Genomic DNA, 24,391 nt, shown 5'->3' with positions numbered 1-24,391 from the left:
TATTAAACAACCAGCCAACTTTCATTCTTGTTTCACGTGTCCACTCATACTATGAGGATATGCTTACAATCACTGCAATAATTTAAAATTGGAAGGAAAAGGCATTAAATTAATGGCTGCCATTTAAGAGTGACATGTTTTTCCAAGTTGGGTACAACATTTAAGTAAAAAGTCACAAAGAATAACTAGTTTTCGTACAGGGATTTGGGGCAGCTTCTATTTGACCTTTTCTGTCAAACCAGCGTAGCCATGTAGGCCACACCTCTTCTGTCAGCCTTCTGTCATTTTGTACTAATACAACCAGGTATACTATGTTGGTACCAACTGTCTTTACAGGAGTGCATGAGCTTCTGCAAATGCTTCCCACCAGGAGCAAACAACCACTAGCTTTAGCACCACAGTTAGGAGAAACCAAAATAAAGCACGAGGTCTACATTGAGGATAGGTGTAACAATTGATGCAACCTCTTTATCCCTCAGGCGTAAATCAATCCGCAATGGTTACGCTACCCATTTCTGCCATGTAATGCCCATTTCTACAAAACATACTAACTGGAAGACTTTCTGAATTTCATCCCAGAGCTGAATAGTTGAATACTAATGACTAAGGAAGCAGTATCACTCTCGCATAAGGTCTACCCTTTGCACGGTAAAAAAAAAACAGACAGTCCATCATCCTTTTTACAAATACAATGCACCACTTGAGACTTCTTGATCACAATTAGGAATCTAGTATTGTATTAAAGAGCAGGAGCTAACTAAAGAGGTCTGGTTGGTAGTTCTGGAGCATGAATTTACTGGGCACTAAGATTCCAGAGAGGAAGAGGAATCAGTTAACAGTAGTCTCAAAATGACCCATTATGTTCCTGCTTAGGTCTTCTCCACTGTGTCTCCCACATTTTTCGCTCCCTCCCTCTTGCAGGATCTGGCTGACCTATGGCAATGGAGTTCCCCCATGTTGGAGTCACTTCCCTGGTCCGCTTTTGCATACATACGTGATTACATCATTGAAGAATATTACAGCATTTGCTCAGTCTTTTCTCATAGCCCAGTAACCCTGCAGAACTGCCCCCCGCCCTTCGGACCTCTGATGCTTCCTGGACCTCTGGTCCACCTGTTGGCACCACTGCATGGTCTCCCTCTCTATTGTCTTCCCTTGAAGGAGTTTGTACGTGTGTTGTAATCATATGAACCCTGCTACAACGCATCAAATCTCCTTGCACACACCCCTATTCCTCTCAGCAGTGGTTTACTCTGAGCATGCTGGACTGGATGTGGCCACCATAACTAGATTTCCGATTTTACAAGGGGAGTAAACAGTAGTATACATTCAGAGGAAGCAAGCTGGGCAGCTCCTCCGAGACATATCACAGATCCCTCTTGTACCCCGTATTGTATGCTCGTAACAGGCAGGCCTGTGCTCTTCTACGCTACTCAGTCGCATAAGACCATCTCCTTGCAATTCCAGTTCATTTTCAATCTGAACCTTGGTCTTGACTTGCATTTATAGTCAACCAATAGTATAGTAAAATAAAGCAGGGCCTGCCACAACCACCATATATAGTGGAGAGCCAATACTACAGAAAAAATACCAAGGTTGCAACCAAAAACTACAAAGCTGGAGTCTGAAGTCAGGTATTTTTTAGTCCCAATTTCACAGCTTCAATCACTTGACATTTAAAACTACCTACAAACTGGTGTAGGTTGTCCCTATAATGTATAAAAGATGAGCACAGCCAGAGGAAGAAATCACAGATGAAAGGACACCAGTTTTGGAGAGAGGGCAAACACCTGCCCTAATTTAGGGCAGATCATGAAAATCTCCCCTGCAGGAGTACAATATGGTTAAAAAAAAAAAAAAAAAGGATGGATGCCTTATTTGTTTCCTCTTGCAGTCACCCATAGACTACCTAGGAATATTTTGTGCTACATATTGCATGGAAAGATTCCCTGGCATTGACCAGTTCCAAACCAGAGAATTGGCACGCAGAAGGCTACAAATGATCCTCATCAAAAGTCTATGCGTTGTTATTAGGGGAAATTTTTTCAGACCGGATGAAACTAAAACGTTACACCATAGGCATATTACCAGTAGGTTTTTATTCGAAAAATACGTGTTTTGTTTTTGTAACTATCAAAGAAGTTTTATCCCGATTGGCTTCGCTGCAGGGCTCAACATTATCTTGTTGGGATACTTACAAACATGACAGTGTTTTCACACATTTCGATCTGAAGTTCAAGTTTAAGTTCCGAAAGCTTATTGGTTTGCATCATAAAAAGCGGACACAGGTTGTAATGCTGATCAAACTCATGCAGGCAGTCACAGAGCAATCAGAATTGTGGTTTAGCAATAAGAATTTTTCAGCCAACCCATATAGGAACAGAATTTTAGGTAGTTGGATTACCCAGAATTCTGAATGTTGCAAACATAGGTGCATCTATGCCTAAATGCACGCAACAAAAGCATTATTTGTGAGGAAAACCTTTTCTCATTCATTAGAAACTCAGACTTTCTAGTGGCCATCTCATTGCTGAAATTGTCTTCATGAACAGAAATGGAATGGATGGTCCAAAAAGTAATAAACATTATGGTTAAGCGACACTTCAAGTTTCTTAAATATACTTTAAGAAGATTTAAACTCATGCATTCTTTAAGAAATTCCCTGCCAATCATCCATTTCAAGTATCCAAATCATTTAAGATGACATTTAAAGGATGGGAAATGATCCATAGAAAAAGAGCTAGGCAAGTACGCTGAAGGTCTTTTCCTAGAATCCACTAACCAAGAAACATAAAAGAATAAGATAAGAGTAGATTTAACCCAAAACTAAACAAAAATAAAAAAACACACAAACTGGACACCTGGCTATAGCATCGTCGAGTGTTTTTGTGCCACTAGAATGTATTAAAAATGCAATTCGTCAAGGTGATTAATTTTTAAAGTGGATTTTGCTAGGCCCACATACTTTTGATGATGCATTAGAGTGACACACCACTTCCTCAGTGGGCCAAATTGCAGCCTATCAAATGTGAATGGAAAAAGAACGCAATACCAAGAGAGCCCGGGTATCCTGAGGATTTGAACAGCTACATCAATTATCACCCTCTCTCCCATTTAACCACAGAAAGAAGTACAACTTGTGGTAAGACCCAAAAAAAGACACATAGCTAATCATATTGTTAAATAGTTTCTGCCTCAGAAAGTGAAATCGCTGCTGTCCTTTGGTGTTGTATGTCACAGCACTATTCTTCATTCATCTTCTGCTACAAGAACCTGCACAAATATGGGTGGTTCACAAAAATTACAATCCAGTAGCATAAATCCAGTGTGGTTGGATTACCTTCCGAGTGAAAAGTGACACCACAATCTGCAGGCGCCTCATATTTTGTCATTTCCTTAAATCGCTAGTGTGCTTTACCCGAGTGCATCTGAAGCACATGTTTGTTTTTAAAATTGCGAATTTGTAATACCTGTTTTTTACAGAGTCAATCTAAAATCTTCTTTGATTGAATTGTTTGGGAGCACTTACTTTTGTTAAAACTGGCGATTGTGTCGGGCACTTTGCCTGTAATGGGGCAGTAAGGGTCTCTCCGGTCCACCGCGGTCTCGTACATGGCCGTTTTAGTGGAGAGAGGTAACCCATTCCTAGTGGCATAGAAGTCGGGCGACATTTTGGTCGATCAGCGCTCTAGTGCTCGGCCGCCTCAACGCATAAAAACACCACTTCCACGGGCGTGCAGCGGACACACCGAAGGCACGCCAAAGGCAAGCCGTCCGCGCCTGTCCGAGCCTGAACGCTGGCAGGAATCGCTGCCTTCTTAATTAAGATATAATTATGCCGCCCCAGACCTACTCTAAGGAGGAGTTACTGGAGGTAAGGACTATCATGCGTAGTCCGAGTTGCGAAGGCAGGGCATGTCTTGACAAGGAAGATCTGTCTAGTTGCTGCCCCTCACTGTAAATGGACAGCAGGTCAAACACAAACAATTTTAGGCTCCCTCAGTAGCCAGTTCACTAGACCGCAATTAGTTCTGGAGCCTATGCAAGGAAGAGCCACCCAGATTATGAATGGCCTGGACACTATTAACTGCTTATATATTAATGCGAGGTCCATACCTAAGCATGCCACAGAAATCTGGGATTTCTTAGATGTCCGTAAACCTGATATGTGTCTAACCACAGAGACTTGGCTCCAGATACATTCAACACCTTCTCTAGCAATCGCATTTCCCTCAGAATATACTGTAGTAAGGCTGGATAGATTAGGGAAAAGGGGAGGAGGGCTGCCGATAGCCACTCGCTCCACTATGAATTTAAAAATCTTGGACACTATCTCCACACCTAGTTTGGAGCTGTTGAGCGTCTCGATGGAATTCGCTCGCTGTCAAAAGGTAATAGGGGCAGTAGTGTATCACCCTCCGAGTGAAAACAAAAAGATATTTTGTACTGCACTACTGGAAACTCTTGCCCCTTGTGTTTCATATGCTGAAAACTTTTTTATTGTGGGGGATTTAAATTTCCATTTTGACACCATTACTAATAGCGATACAGGAGATCTGTTGGCAGCCATGGACATGTTAGATCTATCACCCAAAGTATGAGCCAATTCATATACCGGGCCATACACTGGACAATATTTTTACTAATATGTCAAACTTCATAACTGAACCTCCTCAGGCAGTGAGTTGGTCTGACCACATGGCGAGAAGTTTCTCTTTCTCTGCCCATAGAAGTCCAGGTCAGTCTCAAGGACGCAAAGTCACTCGCGGACAATGGAGGAAAATAACACCAACACCATTTGGCTTATTATTTTCCCCTTCGTCTCTTAGTGAGTGTAAAGACATCAATGAAGCCATAACTAAACTGGAGACATGGATGATTAGGGCTTTTTATATTATCGCCCGTCAAAACAAAAATTATATATGAAAGACCTACTCCGGCACCTTGGTACTCCGACAGTCTGAAGTCAGAGAAAGCTGCATGCAGAGTTAGAGAACGTAAATGGAGGAAAACAAAATCAAAGGAAGACAGACTGGCCTATAACACAGCACATAGGGCATATCTTAGGAACTGCAATATAGCAAGACGAACACACCTAGCCACCCGAATAGATGAAGCTAAGGGTTGCTCCAAAGAACTCTTCAGGGTTCTTAAGGAATTTACTACTCCAAGAGTCATCAATCTTGCCTGTCCCTCTTCGCAAGAATTTTGCAATGAGTTAGCCTTACATTTTACAAGTAAAATAGATAACATCTATAACTCTTTCAAGCAGGGTCTGGAGTATATGGCAGAAATCCCGGCCCCAGATAAGCCTCACCAGCCGAAACTGGAGACCTTTGCAACCATAACGAGGGGGCAAGTCCTTTCATTGCTAAAACACATTAAGTCAGGCTCTCCGGCTGATGTGGCTCCTCCCCAAATCATGTCTGATTTAGGGTTGGAATTAGCTAATCCAATCAAGGAAATATGTAATTTGTCTTTAACAACTGCGTCTTTCCCTCTGAAATGGAAGAAGGCATTTATTAAACCTCTGCCGAAAAAATCCTCAGCAGACCGTGCGGACATACAAAATTACAGGCCCATTTCTCTTCTTCCAGGGTGCTAAAAAATTATGGAATCCCTGGTGAACCGATAACTTTCAGATTATCTGGAACAGCATAACCTCCTGGACCCCTCGCAGTCAGGCTTCCGGGCTGGATTGAGCACGGAGTCTGCCTTAACAGAGGTGACAGATACGATCAGGTTGCTATTAGACGGAGGGACCCCAACTATGCTTGCTCTTTTGGATCTATCAGTGGTTTTTGACACCATCTCTCACAGACTCCTATTAGATAAACTGTGAGAGATTGGTGTCATGTCTTGGATTGGATACAGAGCATCCTCTCCGAGAGATCCCAATGTGTACAACTGGACACCTTTGTATCCAGGACTACAACTGTGGACAAGGGAGTGCCCTAGCGCTCTGTATTAAGTCCCACGCTGTTCAATATCTACGTGTCGTCCCTGGCCTCTGTTATTAACTCGAGCGGGTTTCATACCATCTCTTACGCCGATGATACGCAGATTATTGTCCCCATAGAGAAGGACCCAGGAGTGACTAGAGACAGATTCAAATTATGTATGACAAAAATGTCCGCGTGGATGAAAAAGAACTTCCTGCAATTGAACCCAAATAAAACTGAGATCCTACTGTTCGGGAAAGCAGAGTATTTATGGACGGAGGAATGGTGGCTGGTGGAACTCGGAGAAGTTCCCTCCCCCAAAAAATGGGCTAAAAACCTGGGCGTGCTAATGGACTGTAAATAATCCATGGAGGAGCATGTGAAAACTCTATCCGGCAAATGCTTTGGATTGATGCGCATGCTAAAGAAGATCTTCCCCTGGATTCCTCTCTCCACCAGAAAGGCTCTGATACAGGCACTTCTAGTTAGTAGACTTGACTACGGAAAGGCTCTGCTGGTGGGGATGAGGGAAGACTTATTCTCAAAGCTTCAAGTCGTGCAAAATACGGCGGCACGCCTAGCTCTGAATAAGCCTGCCCGCACTACCTCTTCTCCATTACTGAGCGAGTTGCATTGGCTTCCTATGAGGAAAAGAGCAGCCTTTAAACGTCTGTGCCTGGTCTTTAAAGCCGTGGTCGGATTGGGACCCGAATATCTAAACGAGAAAACTAAGATGGTATACTCCAACCAGGCAGTAAAGGTCCAGTGGCCATAAGTTCCTCCAAACCCGGAGAACTAAAAAGGCTAAGATGGGTGGGCGTGCCTTTTCCTATTTGGCCCTCAAATACTGGAATGCACTGCCAGAAGATCTGAGGGCTTGTCCCACGTTCATGATCTTTAAGAAGAAATTAAAAACCTGGCTATTTTAGAAGAATGATTCTGCATGTTGTCGTCTGCGCCCCGGGCGCCGAGAGATCCCTCTGGGGATGATTTGTGCGCCATATAAATAACAAATAAATAAATAAATCATAAGTCAACTTTGTATGTCTTATAATCGGCAACAAGCAGATAAGGAATTTTTTTAAAGAGCTTCCTCAAAATGTACTTATCCGCCGTTTTCTTACAAAGTTGATTTACTGTGATCAACAGGTGGCATAACCATTATATCCAAGATTGCAAAGAGGCTTACAAGAACCCTTGCGGAAAAATATACTTGACCAGGTTTCTTAACAGTACAAAGCAGGGCAAACAAAACTGGGTGCTACTGGAAGGATTACAGAGCCCCTATGAGAGCCTGCACCTATCTACGGAGTAACAAAAGTAGTGATGGTATAAGGATTAGGAAGTTGTTCGCTTATTACCTAAATGGCATCCACACAATACACTGATTGAGAGAAAGAAAAGACAATAGGCAGTTTTCAAAGAATTATATGAAATTTTGTTAACTGTCACAATACTTTGAAGCATTTCCCGGTGAGTAAATCCTACACACAGCCCTACTATTGCCAAGAACTGAACGAGAAAGGTCTGAGCAGTAGTAAGTGACGTACGTGCCCATCACAGTCATTGTGGAAGATGTCAAGAGTGGAGAAAGCAGAAATCTAGACTGATAGGAGTTTCTCAGAGAGGCCGGCGATGGAGGAGAAAGTAAAAAGTATACTCCATAATCTAACCATAAAAATTCTGGACATGTGGTCTAGGTTTAGAACTACACAGAGCAGGTGCTGAGTACAGATGCATTTTTAATTCAAATGTAGGATTTCATGTGGAATAAGTTACAGCCATATTATTATTCAAGATTTAACAAAGTACTATAAAAATATTAAGCAGTAGATTTTTCACTTAAGGTATGCCTGAAAATCTGACAAAAGCGGAGCATCAAGCATATTGCTGAAGGGAAACCTTTGATTCCTTGTCGAAATATAACCATTTATGGTCCTATTACGATGCCGGTCAGACGAACGCCCAACTGACTTCGTTTCGGGAGTGGAACTGCCCGACAAGTAGTCGGCGTTTCCACTCCTGCTATTATGATGTGCCCACCAGGATGGCGGTCAGAAACATGGCCTTTAACATTGTGGCTTGTGCTGATGCCCAGATAAGGGCCACAGCACAAGCTGCAATGGTAAAGGGTATGTTTCCAAACATCTATGCACAGTGTGCCAGGCACCATGTGGTGTCTGACACACGGTGCATAGATGTTTGGAAGGGCACCTCGTGTCCCAGGCCACACAGTGGAGGCCTGAGATGGGGGGCAGGGGCCCTCACCTATCGGTGGAGGTCCGTCCGACATCTTAATAAGGCGCTTAGATGGGACTTATTGTAATATGAACACGATGACCATTTTGCTCTACACTGTTGAACAGGGCCAGAGATGGCAATGTGTCACAGTGCTCTCCATGCAATTCTTGGAAATATAGCTTTGGGAACCGACAGCAGGAAGTAGAACATATAATCAAAAGTTTCACACAGAATTACTAAATGTATATAAAGTATTCAGTATAGGCCTAACATCCCTTCTTACTACTTCAAATTCTTACAGAGTATTGCTTATGTAAACAATATGACTCCATATTGGCAAATTGTTTGTTTCCCATAAAGACACATTTTGATTACATGTGCCTTGATTTATATACCGAGTTCATCACCAATAAGCGCACCTGTGATCCACTTGAAATGTATCAATAATATGGAGGCTGTTCTGCTATTTCATTAACGTCTAAAGTATTTAATATAACAAATAGAAACCAATGTTCAGGTTTTTTCCCCCATCTTTTGGAGAAAATTATCAGTGTTATTTCACTGGTGACAGTATATACACATGTAATGCACCCATGAACAGAATACACACAACTATTAGAATTTCAAGATACTTCATGAGGTGCCACATAAGATGGTGGTAGAAGATGATGGCTTGTTTTTTAACCATTGTCTACAAATGTCCCACTCTCCTTGTGGAAAAGAAGTACGAACCGATTGGGATGCCTTTGATCTTTCTACTAGCTTCTAGACATTGCAAGTGAGTGCAAAGTACAAAATACAATGATTAAAAAGAAGTAAATAAAACCAATAAAATCTCCTCCTCAGCAGTGGCATGTATGTTCAGGTTTACTTTTCCGTGAAGAGGAGGAACACATTTTTTTATGGATAGATTCTTTTTTATGTGCTTTCCTTACTGTGGGAAGATGTATACATTTTGCACCCAGTTTATTAGATTTACTGATGACACACAGTAGATTGTTCTCATGGTGAGGAGACCGGCAGTGCAAAAGTAAAAGCACATCAGAATTAGCAATTTCCATTAATAAAATACTGCCCAAGACACTGCCCCTTCCACACTACAAAGCGTAGATGAAGAGATTTAAGCAACACAAAAAAAGAAGTAACCGCTAATGATGTGCAGTCAGCAACCTACAACACTGTACCATAAACAGGCCCGCAATTAGCTCGTTAACCACACAATCACAGAAACAATTAATTAAGACATCACCCTCCACACAACACAGTGTCTAGGGACCAATCACCAGAAGGGCCTCTAAATGCCTACACACACCCAAAGAGACAACTTAAATCCTATTTATTAACTCTTAGCAGTAACTTCTATTGTCCCCGTTAACATTTCAAGTAGTCTTCTACAAACAGCGCCTTCAATAGGCATTCTATATAAAAACCAAGTGTAGAAAAGAAACAGGTCTATGTGTTACCCTTCCACAGAATAAATCACTTTGTTTGTGTCGACTCCCCCCACCCTCCCTCGTGTGGAGGGGTTCTAGAAAGCCAACAATGCTGGTGAGGGGTTTCAATAGATCTCTCCTCCCCTATCTGTAGCACCAGTCTAAAAGCATGTTAAGGCTGCCCGGGAATCCTTTTCAAGCTATCTAGGCCCCTTGCATTCACCTTTCAGCATTGCGGCCTGAAAGAGACTAAGCAAACAGTCTCCACCCGTCACCTACATCTTTTGTATTAATCACCTATTCACTGTGAGCAGGCCTTAGTGATTGGTTGTAAGAGTAACCTGAAGGCTGAAGTACCATAAAATGGGATACAGCCAAATGTATTTGTCTTACAAGATGAAAGCAAATCCCAGTGCGAAACCTCTGCCCCTCCTTTCTAGCTCGTGATAGATGCTCCCCTTTACTTAAAAATGCAACCATCTTAATTTGCTTCTTAGAGACCTGAACCTTTGCTGTTACCACAAATAGACATGAAAACTATTTCCGAACGGCAGGGAAAATCTGCTTAATGCAGATTAATAGGGGCAAAATGTTTTTAAGGAATAAAAAGTTTGACCATCAAAAAAAAAAAAAGCAGAAAGGGGGACCAGGGACTGGAGTATATGAAGCTTCAACAGCTTACCAATTGCTTAACTACGACAAGGCTAGATCAGAGGGTGAGTTTAGGAGAAACAAACTGTGCACTGTCCTGAATCTCTTCTTCAAGAGGTCAAACCTTAAGCAGGCACATGACTAGGTTTACTTGAAATCTGAACCTCAGAAAACTAGAACAAGGGTCCAGGTTTCATAAATAAAGTGAAAAACGGACTTAAAAGTACTAATCAAGATGCAGCCCAACTCAAGAAAACGGTAGGAGTTAAAGACCCAGTGAAAAGTGCATTATGTAGGTGAACGTTCTTTATTTTTGCATAGTTTTTTTTTAAAAAAGCTTCAAGGTGCCGTCACAGTCAGCTTACCAATACTCTCTTGAAAAAAGAAAACAATTGTAAGTTATGTTATGGGTATGTACAGGGCATTTAGGATCTCACATTGCTTTCAGAACCCAGGCTCCCTTTTACGGTACTTGGATGTTCAGTGATTGGAGTGATCTCTCTTGGTGTTTGATTAATTTTGTGTTGCTAGAGGAGAGTCAAATTTGATAGTGAGAGACAAAGCTAGAATAAAAGAATGCGTTTCTAATGATAGATTATATTAGATCTCGGCAGGCAAGATCCTCTTATTATTGATCTCTGTACAGTATCATTCATGTGATGATGGATTTTACCGTTTCATTCAGAAGCTATGACCGTCTATTGCTCAGCTTTAAGTGGCAGCCAAGTTTGGAGGAATATTTTCTGAATAGGAGGGTTTGATGCAATGTTGTCTGCATGGGCGTCTGGTATGTTGAAGTTAACTTCTAGATGGTCGATTGTAGATTGGTGAGAAGATGTGGTTAAGGTGCTGAACTGCAAATGCTTAGCCAATTATAATTCTTGGAGCCTTGTTGTGCTATGGTGGTGGTGGTAGCGGTTGCATTTAATGCATACTGTTGGAGTAAAAAATATTTTGTGCTACGTTTTTGGGTGGAATTATGTTAACCATAATTTTGCCGATCTTTTTAAAATGATATATTTTCAGCTGTAGATTGAGAAAGATGGTTGTCTAACAGAGAGGGAGGCTGTCAGGCCGTTGAGTTAAATATGCTTCACATTATCCAACATGATTCACTCTTTTTGAAAAACTGATGGTAAGTGAGAGATTTTCTCGTAGATATTTGGGTCAGGTCACAGTACAAACTAATATGAATCGTACATGTTGAAAACAAACTACCAAATTAACATGTAAATACCCCCAAACATGTTTCCAAACGTTAGAACAAAGCTTCTTAAAATATAATTCTGAAATGCATAAGAGAACAAAATAGTTGAGCTCTTCTCCTGACACAAAGGTTGATGCTAATCATAAAACTATTACCCCATCCGGTGTCCAGACCTCCATAAATCATGCTGGTGCAAGGTTTTGAAGGCATGCCCAAGGGCATTGCTGTTAACCTTTTGGTTGAAAAAAATAATAATTTACATAGACTTTCACCATTAAATTAAAGATCCCAAAATTACATTTTTTGTTTTAATTCAATTAAAATAGACATTAATCCCACATATCAATTGAAAAACACGCACCTGCAGGATGTAGAGGCATGTAATGCAATCACCACTGTAGAAGATCAGAGAAACGGTCTGTTCTCAAATTTTCTGCTTGGTGGGAAAGGACTGGAAAAGAAGACTTTCCAACAAAACACTAAAATCCATCGAAATTAAAGGTCTTCCAAATAGAAAAAAAGACTGGCAAGATGTGTGCCAGTTACCAATCCAAAAATATGGTGCTCATTGTCATCAATCAGTGGAATATTTGATCCGAAAAGGCCAATTTTTCAGATTATTATGGTGCCATTTTGGATAGCTTACAATCTGATAAGCAAAAACATCCAGTGCATTACTCCCGCCATCTGCAACTGGTTAATGTTAAAAAAAAAAAGAAATACTGACATATTGTCTCATGAGTGGTTTTCAGCATTATGGGATAATAGGAAATATCATGATTAAGCATTTCAGACACTGGAACTGATCAATCAAGCATCCTTCTTTGAGCATGCAACTCATCCTGTGGCTTTTCAATAACGCACACAACTATGGTAGTTTTTCTGTTCCTAAAATTACAAATATGATAAGCAGAGTTTTTACTCTAACTAAAAGGTTCTTAGTAGAGACTGATGCTAAGTTATAGTGATGATCAGAAGAATTATCCAACATGGAATAAAAAAATTCCAACCTCAAACACTAGGGTAACACGAGTCTTGAGACAGCAACAGCCTTGTCAGTGAACGAATGGAAGGGACTTGCAAATATGGATTTGTTGGAAAGCCGGACCCCTTACTGCCTCTCTATAAGAGTGCACTCAATTAGTTGAGTTGCAATGACACAATCACAGACAAAGGTTACAAGAGGCCAGGTAACCAGAAACAGAAACACTACACCAACACTGAGTTGCCCGACATTATTGTGGGATATGCTCCATTATTTCTGTCTCATGTGCCTGAAAGAATGGCTGTTAACACATGAACAGCAGTGTTGGGCTTCGCAGGGGGCCCAAATCTAAAATCCCATGGCAATGAAGAAAAACCTGGGAACCTATTCCCCACTGCACAATACATTAATTTATGGGCAATAGGTCTAACAGCAGATCTGGATCAGACCGAGGTTAAAATGGCCATTTTCTTCTAACTCTCCCAGCTATTAACTATCAGCAAACAAAAAGTTCGGTTTTATATCCCCGGTTCTGAAAATGTATCTTCTCAACTGCACAACTGTAAAGGAACACTAGCTTTTCCTTCTGCTATACAGTATTTACAAAACCAACTCTGCACATTCTTAACTCTATATCACTTCTCTCTCTGCACTATTCCCTACTTATACAGGGAATTTGACTGAAGCCCCAAATGAGAAAAAAAAGACTCGATTAAGAGGAAGAAACTGAATAAAGACTCAGGACTGGATTATGAGTTGGTCTCTACATTCTGACCTGAGCGCAATCCTGTTATGTAGGAGTGGGGCAATGAACATAAAGTAGCAAGCCACAAAGAAGTAACCATATGAGCAATCACTTTTCAGAAATGTTTGGGGGGTAACAACGTTGGTATAGTACTAGGGTTGTCATGGTACATTTTCATTTTGTGCGACTTTATCCTCAGGTGTGGGGTGTTGGTGCAAGAGCTGTTGTTGCTGTGCAGGGCACAGGCTTTGGCTCTTGACTTCACTGCTAGGGATAGGAACATTTAATCTGACCAACTGAAAGAGGGAAAGTTGGTGGGGATGTGGAAGCTTTCGGATCCGACAGGTTAATTGATGGGCAGTATGGTCCCCTAAAGATATAGTGGTTATGTGTGGGTGCATGGATGGAATGAAAATATGGAGTAAAATCAAATTTTGTACAAATCAGGAATACTCTCTTTTTTCTAAACTGATAATCCTGTAAATAATAATGTTGATGGCTGTTTCCAGCTAATTCAGTAGTGAGGAATATTTATTCCATTTACTTGCTGAACAAATTATGTAAAGAACCTTTTGACTGTGTTTGAATAAGGACGGTCTGTGCGTAAACAACAATAGTGTTAGACTGTATTGTCATTGACTTACATGAACAGAGGGAGCCAGATTGAGCACCTCTTCCGGCTATATTGTTTGTATGATTTTGCTTTAAATCCCATATAAGTGGAGACAGTCAGAATTCACAGTTGTGCACGGCAAGCCTGAAATCTCATGTGTGTAGAGCCCTTTTTGAAAATGCCTACGTAAAGGGCATGTACTTACATGTACGGAAACAGAATGAGTATGTGTAGAAGCCTCAATACTTCTTGAACGATGAGGAAAAGACTTGTGCACTCTGTGAGTTCGTTTTAATTTGGACTGTTTTCACTTCAACCTTCCAGCGCTCAACTCCACGTGGCCCACCATTTAAGCCACTGAAGAAACAATATAAACCACCAAATAGAAGGATCGCCAAAGTAACAACAATATTAGCAATTAAATGTTAAAGTCCATAAAGAATCCAGATCCAATGTAAGCTTCCTTTTTTATACTGTATCCAGTCATTTATTGATATACTTAGATTTTTACTTTTTCATCTTTATTTATTTATTTATTTATTTAATTGCTTGTATCGCGCAGGAATCGACCAAAAGGTATCTCCGCGCTTTGCTCGCAAAAGTTCTAAAGTATGTTGTCTCTGTGGAAGCCACATGAAGAATTATGCCATCTGAAACAGGAGAGTTTTTAGGGTCTTCCTAAAACACAGGTGGTTATCATTGTGTCTTAGGTCAGAAGGAAGTTTATTCCACATGGTAGGGCCAATAAATGATAGGGCACGTCCACCTTGTCTGACTTTTTTTACATTGGGAGTTTCCAGTAGGCGTTGGTTGCTCGAACGTAATAAACGTTCAGGTTTATATATCTGAAATTTTTGTGCCAGATATTTGGGGCCTTGCCCATAGAGACATTTGTGCACTAAGCAACAGATTTTAAATGTGACACGTTGTCGTATGGGCAACCAATGAAGATGACTTAACAAAGGTTTGGACGGGGTCCTTGCGGGAGCATTCAGAATTAATCTGGCTGCCGTATTTTGGACCACCTGCAAACGATTTAACGCCTCCTCGTTTGCTGATATGAGGAGGCCGTTGCAGTAGTCTAGGCGACTTATCACCAGTGCCTGTACAAGGGTCTTCTTATGATTGTCAGGCAGCATGGGGAAGATTCGCCTTAACTGGCCAATTGTTCTAAAACAGGCTCCTGTAACAAAGTTAGCATGTTCCTTCAAACTCAAAGTCTGATCTAGTTTTACCCCCAAGTTCTTAACAATTGGCTTTGGGCATGGGACGGGGCCAAGATCTAAAGGCCACCAGTCGGGAGACCAGAGCATGCTAGCTTTCCCAAATAGCATTACCTCCGTCTTCCCGACATTACACTGGAGGCAGTTGGTAGCCATCCAGTGGGACACCGCTCTCATGCCCTCGGCAAATTTGTTCTTCACATCGGGCGTCAGAGAGTTAAAAGGAAAAAGCAGCTGTGTGTCATCAGCATATGACACTGGTGTGAACCCAAACCTTCTCACAATCGCTGCAAGGGGGGCCACATACACATTAAATAATGTGGGGCTTAGACATGAGCCCTGTGGCACCCCCTTAGTGAGTACCCTCGAGGTGGAACGATAGGGTCCCATGCTAACAGATTGTGAGCGGCCGGAGAGAAAGCTCTCCAACCAGGACAGTGCCAATCCTCCAATACCCACTCTCTGCAATCGGCCGAGAAGAATCTCATGAGACACAGTATCAAAAGCCGCCGACAGGTCTAGCAGCACCAGAATCATCGATCCTCCTCTATCCTGTGACATCTTGATGTTATCAGTCACGGAGAGGAGCGCTGACTCTGTGCTGTAGTTGGGCCTGAATCTTCATATCATTTCAATAAATTCTTCAAGAAGACATTCATACAATGCGGTAAATGTACACTCCACAGCCTACACGTTTCGTCCCTCATGGGACATCATCAGGGATTGAGTTTTAAATGTAGTGAATTTATATTCAAGACTATATCACTTTATTTTCTTTTTTGTAACCCCATCCTTTTAGTATTTCACTGGTACCTAAAATGTGACTAATTCTTATGTTTCAACATCAATGATCATAGTTTTCCTTATAGGAACACCAAAAAGTAAACTGCCTCTATCTCTTAATGAAGAAAAAATATCCTTGATACGTCACATCCATTGAGGTCCAATCTCCATCAATCTTGATATTACCTCATCCTCATCACCATAAATTCAATCTTGTCGACCTGTCGTCTAAATACATCCCATCTCTTTTTCAAAATCCGCAATTATGTGTCAATAGCCTCCCATCTAGTTAAAGACTAACCTCCTCCGTGTATCCTTCTTCCATAACAGCTGGGCCCGATAAATCCTGCTGCAACTGCTCAGGCCGGCACCTGAAATCCACTTCCAGACAGTGGATTCATTTTCCATCCTCAGTTTAAAGATGACAGATAACAATGGGCCCATTTACTTAGACAAGTGAAGATACTCGTTGCTCTGGCCTGGAAGGCAGATGGGGAGGGCGTCATAGATTAGACCTAGAACAGCTGAAACGTTTCCATCCTGGGCTATTAACTCATCTGCACATTACTGTACCATAAGCAGCTGCCGAGGGATGCTGAAAAGTTTATTTAAATAAGACTCAGAATATAGGAAAGATGTCTGTGACAGAAGTAGTAAGTCAACAAAGCAAAAGAAAATAACTGTCAATTTTTCAATTGGGGCACTACAGACATTTGGCAAGTTTTTCCTGCCTGGGGCAAGATCAATTTTATAAGTAAGGGGAAAGAGGTCAGTCGTGCGAAGAATGATGAGCATGATAGAGATTATAATAATAAAAAGATATTGGAAGGAAATCTTGTGCTAGAGATTCAAACTCTCAAAATTATCCCAAAACCAGTTGGGTGAGGAAGAGTTTTCTGTTACCAGATCTATTTGTTGTGTATCTAAGATTATGGAGGGTTTATATTTGGTATATTTTAATCTGAACATTTGGAAAACTTTCTGAATACAAACTTTCAAAGGACCCATACACGATGTAATCTTATGAGAAGTTTGCATTATCTGGAGAGAAATAAAAACTGGTATAATAAGTAGATCACTGCCTACTTGAGTGAACCAATTCTCAAGTTGCAAGCCTGAATCGAAATATGTCATTAAGGTGGGATGGAGTTGATCAGCAAGAAGCACTTGTCAAGGATTGATCTCTGAACTTCTAAACAATTTTGCCCAATTTAACATAACCAGCTGGCTATCTCAATTGACTTTGGCGTGCTACGCTGCGCATCAGATTTTCATATTACTAAATGTCATGTTAGTATGTATTTGTAGAGCGCACGTTCACCCTGGGGTTTCTTGGCGCTGTGTACCGCTGCGGAACCCGTCCTGGCTTTCCCTGTGAGATCGTCCCTATTGGGCATCCCCAAGGTGAAGCCAGGCATCCCCAGCAGCGAGGGGGCCGTTGTGGAGATTAATATTGCCCAGAGTTGCAGCGTGGGACCCATGGTTAGAGAGGCACCGAGGCGAGATTTATCGAGCCCGCTGACATTGGTCCAGTACCCTGCCGCGTCGGGAATTGAACCCTGGTCCCAGGCCGACCTCTGCTTCTGGGTCTGCCGCCTCTAACCGGTGAGCCACACTTCTCCAAATAATCTGTTGTGATAGAGTAAAGCACAAGCCTGTACTTTCGGCCACCATCTAGGATACACAGAGGGGCTGCAGGACACTTCAAGGACATCTGCAGTCGACACCAAGTAATGTACTTCTTCTGAAGGATGTTACAAGGAATCTCACTTTCCAACACGGCATAAAAAACACACAGGTCAGAAACTCTTAAAAATTGGAAAGGATGTTTCTACTTTGAAAAAGGCTCATGAATATATCTGCAAAAGGGGCTCCTGTTTCATATATTTGTTTGTGAGGTGTACAATATTTTTGTTTATGCTTCTATTGCTTACACCATTGTGCGTTTCAAACCTGTTTTTTTCTTGATTCTCTCATTGTAAGTCAGCCAAATAAGACTAGAACTACGATGCGTGCTGTCAAATGAAAATAGGATACTGAAAGGGTCGGTGCTACTGATGAATACTTGTCTACCAAGTACATTTTGTTTTTTAACCTAGTTTTGCATAACCTAGCAGCTACAAAATCTACAATGAAGACGTTGTCCTAGGGCTGAGTTCAGAGTGATGGCAACAAGTAGAAAAGCCTGTCTGTCCACATGTACCGGTGAAGGTCTCTCACGGTGAACAGCTATCAACCATTGTACTTCACAGCTCTGTTCAGCTGCAATTTACTCTGCTCGTGAAACAGGGGCTTAAACTTACCACCCCACTATCCATTCCCGAAGGAAAATAAGAAAGCAAAAAAAAAACATTCACCATCACTGGCAAACATTAAAAAAGGAAACTGCACCCAAAATACCAGATGAAAACATTTAATACAAACAGGCCTGGACTGGGGGATCCTGGTGACCAATATTAATAAAAAGGATGAGAATGTGTACAAATAATAGCGTACTAGTACTTTAGAAGGGGAGACTAAGTACAGTGTAGAGTGTTCCAACAAACTAGGTACATGGGATGGGGCGAGTGGTCCTTCTCCGAGCTCAATAACACTCCATCTTACCATTATCAAAACAAAAAAGGCAGCATAACAAATTAGGCATTTTAGCAAAAACAGCACATGGTTTTCAGCAGATTAGTATGTGACATTAAATAAAATTAGAGTGAATGCAGCAAGATTATAACATTTTAAACGAACATTGCTTCGGTGAACAGTGAAAAAGATTAAACCTGAAAGTATCCACGGCAAACTGCTCGGCCTTGTGAGGTGTGTCCCTGGAAGAGCTGCAGTGGTAACCTGACTCACTGGTTGACTGATGGATGTGTGCTGCTGCACGGCTTTCAAAACACTGAGACTTCAAGGAGAATGTACAACCCTCAGCAAAGATGGCTGAACCGACCAGTTCACTACATGAAAGCACACGGGCAGTCAGGGTATCCACCTTTAAACATATGGGTGAAAAGTGACAACCTCACAAGGGAAAGTAGCCTCTCTGATGCATTTGGTACCAGGCCCCACGCTTGGCAGAGTCTCTAGGAAATGAGGAAGTTGCTCGGTTACAAACCAGGCCTGTGTAAGCCTCGTGCTACCCAGACTTCCCCCTACCAACTGCAGCAACCAAGCATCTTTGCACACACTTAATCATCACTAGTATCACTGACTGCAAGGTGGGGGGGAATATACAATACTGCCAAACAGAGACTTGGGGAATGGGAAGTCCTTAAATAACAAGGCTATGTCGACCTTGGTGATACAGGTGACCCTGGTAACACAGCCAGGCATATTTTGGGGAAAGTGAAGGGAACAACTGACTACATCAACATGACTACAAAAGAAATCACAACAGATAAAACTATTTGTCTGCGCACAACAGTTCACATAATCCAGATTGAAGGTAAAACACATTCTAGCCACACAACAAACACTTAAGCCTAACTTAATTAACACAACCTTGTTAGAGACCCGGGGAACGCAAATTTGCTTTAGAAAAAAAAATCCTTAAGACTGGTTTGCAACACAGCTCTATACACAAAGGTACCAACCACAATTGTTGGGCTTTATTAATATACAATAAATAGCACATGATTCCTTCAAAAAACAGACCCAGTTAATTACACTGCTTCCAACAACCGGCGGAACTCTAACTCATGCATTCTGTCCCCCCCCTATTTATAACATGTTTATGCTTTGACTACAGTGCAATGAGGCGCATACAAAACTCATAAATAAATAATACATTTGCCCTAACCATGTACGTTTTTTCGTATATTTGCGCACACTGTCCTGAATCAGCTTCATTGTGACACTTATGAAACAACTGTACAGTATTGGACCACATGAGGATACACACAAGTCTGTATTGTTCTAACTCCATCCTGTGCAATGTTTGAGGCCTACTTTGGCCTGCCCTCTGTGCCTATAAGTAGATGATGGTTATGAGCGGTGTTTCCCGTGCTGTGTTTTGCTGGTGTTGGCCTTCAGAGGCCGTGTATGGTTTCGCAGTGGAATGTGAACTGCTCATCCGGATCTGTGCTCGCCTATCTCTATCGTCCACAGTGAGGAAGGAGCCGCCAGGAGGAGGAGGAGGAGTTGGGAGGCCTGGTCTGCTGAGCAAGGAGGAAAAAAACTTCTCTCCTCCTCTTTTGCAGCCAATCAAGGATGATGAGATACGGGGAGGTAAAAGATGGCAATTGCATGTGATGAAAGAGTATAAAGCCTCGTCTGGGGCAATCGCCACCTGCATCCTTCCTGCCCACCGCGAGTGGTGAGAAAACGGGTCTGGGAAATTAAAAAGTTTCCTGGAAGCTGATGCACAATGGTCTTAAAATTAATCTACGTTTTTTAGAGTCAAAATGTGAAGGTTTGAGGATAGGAAGAAAAAAATAGTTGATAGGGCAGCAGACTCGCATCCCCACCTTTTCAGGAAACAGCCTTCACCTCAGCAGGGCCCTACACCCCCCAAACCGCTCCCCAAAGCGCCTCTTCCCCTCGAAACTTCATCCATTACAGGGAAGTGCGCAGAGGCCCGGCGGCTCCCCATCACACTGCCCGCGCCCCCTCCCCCCGCTCCAGCACTTGGCTGCCCGCGGCCGCCTCCTCCTCCCCCTCCTCACCTGTTGCTTCTCGTTATCCGCTGGATGCCACCGGAAGCGCCGCAAAACCGGGCCCTCGGCGGCGACACCACCGCTCAGAGCAAACTCCAAGAGCGAGAAAAGTTGCAGCAGCCGTGCCCTCCCCTCCCCGGAGCACCGCGCAGAGGAAAGAGAAAACTGCTGCTGGGCTGAGGGAGCAGCAAACTCTTCCCGGGCCGCCTCTTAGCAACCATGAAGGTCGCAGTCTCCTAAGAGACGAGTCCGGGCTGGCCCTGCCGCATCCACACCACCAAGGTGCACAGGAGGGGCGGGGGCCAGAGACTTCGGCACAGCCCCCACCCCCAAAAGCAACCACACCCCGTGCGAAGCGGAGCCGCCCGCTGCTTAATTAAAGGAGGGGGGGCGGAAGTTAATGAAACAGCCCCCTCCCGGACACCAGAGCGCACGATGCAGAAACTGATGAAAAGTGGACCGGAGAAGGGAGGGGTGGCTCCTGCTCCGTGGTCCAGCTCAGCCCACCTCCCCCCTCCCCCTGGCCAGGGCTCGGATGCTGCTGGCAGCAGCCTCTCTCCTCCTTCCTGGACTCGTGACGGTGCCTTCAGCCCTTGTGCTCCTTTCTACGCTCCAACATTTGCGACGCACGAGGGAGGGCAGAAAACTACCACGGCTTCCGAAACTAAACTTTTCTTTCTCGTTTATTGTCCTAGTTCAACTTTTCGTGGCTTGCAAAAGTTTACAACCACACCACGAAATAATGCAAGAAGCAAGAGGAAGAGTGTAAAAGTTAACGTCTTCAACACACCATCACCCCCCACCTCTTCTCACGGAAGTGCAAATGAGGCACCGTCAAGGATGCCGAAGAAAACACGTTCTACAGGGAAAAGATGGACACGGGACACACTCTATGTTCTTTTTCTAAAACTGTCATGCCGTGTAAGCCAACACATACACTGAAGACCCATCTCTCACAGTATATTATTAAAGGACGCGATTACATTGACATTGCCTTTTGACATACGTGTTAATGAAAGAAGATGGGGTGCATGTGTCGACACAGAAACGCTCCCTCTTTCTAAGGAGTGTCATCCTGCGTACTGTAGAAGTTTGAAAAAAAAAATATCACGATCGAGAGTGGAAAGGCATCCCCCAACGCACTATCATCACCGTGTCATCCCTCTTTTTTTCCAGAGGAAAATGTATCTAAGTGCAAACGGGGCGCACATGCCCTTTGGTATAAGAATTTTGTAGTTAGAAGTAAAGATGGGTGGTAAAAAAAACATACCCAACACTCATAATACCCCCTTTCAAAGAGCGCTGTGCTGTACAAGACTACGAAAAAGTGATGGTGGCTACAAGGGGATCACGTGTCACCTCTTCCCCCACCCTACCTAGTATCAAAGTGCAAGCGTACAAAACACACACGAGGGAGAGGATACTGCGAGCTTAACTGACAAAATAAAAAAAAGGGGACGAGTGGGGATAAAAAGAAAAAGTGTTTTTAAAAAAGGGGTACTCTGCTTTCGCCTGGCGTAAGAAAGCCATAAGTGGTACAAAAAGTATAAAAACATTAACATCTCTACGGTGAAAAGTACCGCAGCTACAGGGAGTCGGTGAAGGAGCGAGAGATCCACCCCTGCAGGTCAGACAGGAGGGGGAGAGGCGAGAGAGGAAACAGCCCCGGCTGGCTTACCTTGAGGGCGACGTGTTCATCCCGAGCTCACAGCCCTGAAGTTTGCTCCGTCGCTTGCAACAGGTTGGATGGCTCCCTGCGCCCTCGGCCGCCTCCCATCCGAAATGTTGTTCTGATGCTGTCGGGCAGAGGGGGGTCCTGGTTAAAAATAAACCCTCCCGGCAGCACTCCTCCTCCCGGAGCGGCAGCAGGAGGAGATGATCTGGCCGGATTCCTGAGCTCAGACGGTTTAATATGGATGAGCATCAGGGTCCTGCTGGAAGGCAGAAAAAGTGCTCCTGGTGCTGGTGCTGCTGCTGGGCTGGCCCTATTTTTTTGCTGGGAGCTGGTTGGTTTAGAAAGAGACTTTAACAAGGAAGCGAAAGGAGAGAAGAAGGGAGGGGAGAGAGCGAGGAGGAGGGGGCGGGGGGCTGGGTGGGGAGGAGAGAGCAGCAACTGGGAGGTTACATATGTATGCATATACATATATGTAAACGCTGCATCACCATCAACACTGCACTGGCAACGGTCTCAAACTTTTTCCACTGATGGTGTTAAACTTTTTCACAACAGAAGCAAAGCAAACAAACGCACTATCTTCAAGCACCTTCCCCATCTAGGCACAAAGTCTCCTCATAGCTCCTGCCCCGGGGATGATGGCGTGCGTGCATCAGCTTCAAGGCTGGGAGAGAGACATGTCAGCAGAAGTTTGTCCTGGGAATGTGTGCTAAGATTACCGGATGCCGGGCCTGAGGGGGCAGCCTGCCCGACTGGGCGAGCCCGGCATCACCTCTCATGAGCTGCTGCCTGGGTGCAGGGAGTACAGTGCTGTCTCAGGGGGAGAAGCTTAGCCACAGGTTGGAGCCACGCTCTGCCATAAAGCAAGGCCTCCTGCTGCCCAGGCTGCCCCCTGTGGACTAAATCAGCCAAGCATCTCTTAACACTTATTGAATATTCATCGCACCATTCGCTCACTTTTTGTTTGGTGCATACATTTTTTAATTAAATATTACTATATACTGCTGATGCCCTGAACACTTTAGGATCATGAAATAACTGGAAAATAGAAGCAACTGTTTACTAGTCACATATAGGAGCAAAACAATGGATTTCAGACAACTGGCTTCTCCCAAGCAGCAACAAACATAATTTCTTACTCACTGGACCTGCAGATCATGAGGTTCTCTCCATGATCTGACCTCCTTAATGGGACCTTCGTACCTCCAGAAATTTCAGTTATCTACGATCATATTCTTCCACCTGTGACATCCCTGTGGCATTCCCCGTCTCCGCATATTCAGGTTTGAGTCACCATCAAACCACTAGTTTCCTTGTCATGAATGCTCCAAGGCAATGAAATCTATGGAGGTCTCCCAACAAACCCTATAAGTACACTTCAAGGAGCACAATACGCCATTCAAATGTCTGAATTCACAACAATTTGCCTGATCTATAGGCCCAGGCAAGACACAACTCTGTCTTATTTTTCCAAATATTCTCATCCGACTGCCTAACTAGACAATGACAGTCAATCTCCTAACACCATCTCTTGCTGAAATATATATAAACGGTACATAGACGGGTCTCTGCAACATCAAGGTTCATCTCTTTAGAATTCTACCACTGCCTCACTGCCACAAGACTAACATGGGTCAGAGGCTTCCACTTGTCTCATACACAAGTAATAAAAACAATAAGAAGTTTCTCATAGCAGAAAATAAGGACCTCGTTCATATGTATTGTCATAATAATGTGATCATTGCTTTATGCCAACAAGAATGTAATTTAGATTATCTTCCATGTTCAGCCAGTGAAGATTATATATAGGCACAATTACATAATTTTCATGGAGGTCCATGGTCTGGTGGATGCAGGAGTTCGTTTAACAGTGCACACATTGCCAGTACTGCCAAGCACATGTCTGAGTGTTCATCTTACTGATTGTATATAGCTTTGTTGACAGTCACTGCATTAAATCCCAAGCATCAGTTGCAAGGACACCGGCAGAGTACAATGCCAAAGCTATTTCATGCCTCAGCAGGATCAGTGCAAGAATGATATATTTTAACAACTTCCTATCCATGTTTGACATAAATGTTCTGTGTATCTGTAAAGCGCACCATCACCCTCGAGGGTATCCAGGCGCTGAGCAGGTGGGTGTGTCTAGCCCGGTCCATGGTAGGTTGGCTAAATAAAGTCAGGTCTTCAGCTTCTTGTGGAATTCACAGAAAGAGCAGGAGGCTGTGATGTGGAGTGGGAGGTCAT

The 24,391-nt window shown here is 43.1% G+C and overlaps 1 protein-coding gene across 7 annotated transcripts in view; it reads right to left on the bottom strand.

Annotated features, from left to right (window-relative positions):
* Positions 1–22,464, bottom strand: part of RREB1 (ras responsive element binding protein 1) — a 181,847-nt gene extending 159,383 nt beyond the window's left edge. For 2 of the 7 annotated variants that reach the window (XM_078688063.1, XM_078688058.1), the window contains exon 1: positions 22,148–22,464. The gene's annotated coding sequence lies outside the window, so the exon portion shown is untranslated. Of the gene's footprint in view, positions 1–20,478; positions 21,038–22,147 lie in introns of those variants that run through there. The other 5 variants (XM_078688065.1, XM_078688061.1, XM_078688064.1 and 2 more) reach the window with 3 other exon arrangements.
* Between the last annotated feature and the right edge of the window lie 1,927 nt (positions 22,465–24,391).

Source organism: Lissotriton helveticus, chromosome 4_1 (assembly GCF_964261635.1).
Source record: "Lissotriton helveticus chromosome 4_1, aLisHel1.1, whole genome shotgun sequence".
In the NCBI taxonomy this organism is placed as follows: Eukaryota; Metazoa; Chordata; class Amphibia; order Caudata; family Salamandridae; genus Lissotriton; species Lissotriton helveticus.
This window is presented reverse-complemented; position numbering and strand designations above follow the sequence as displayed.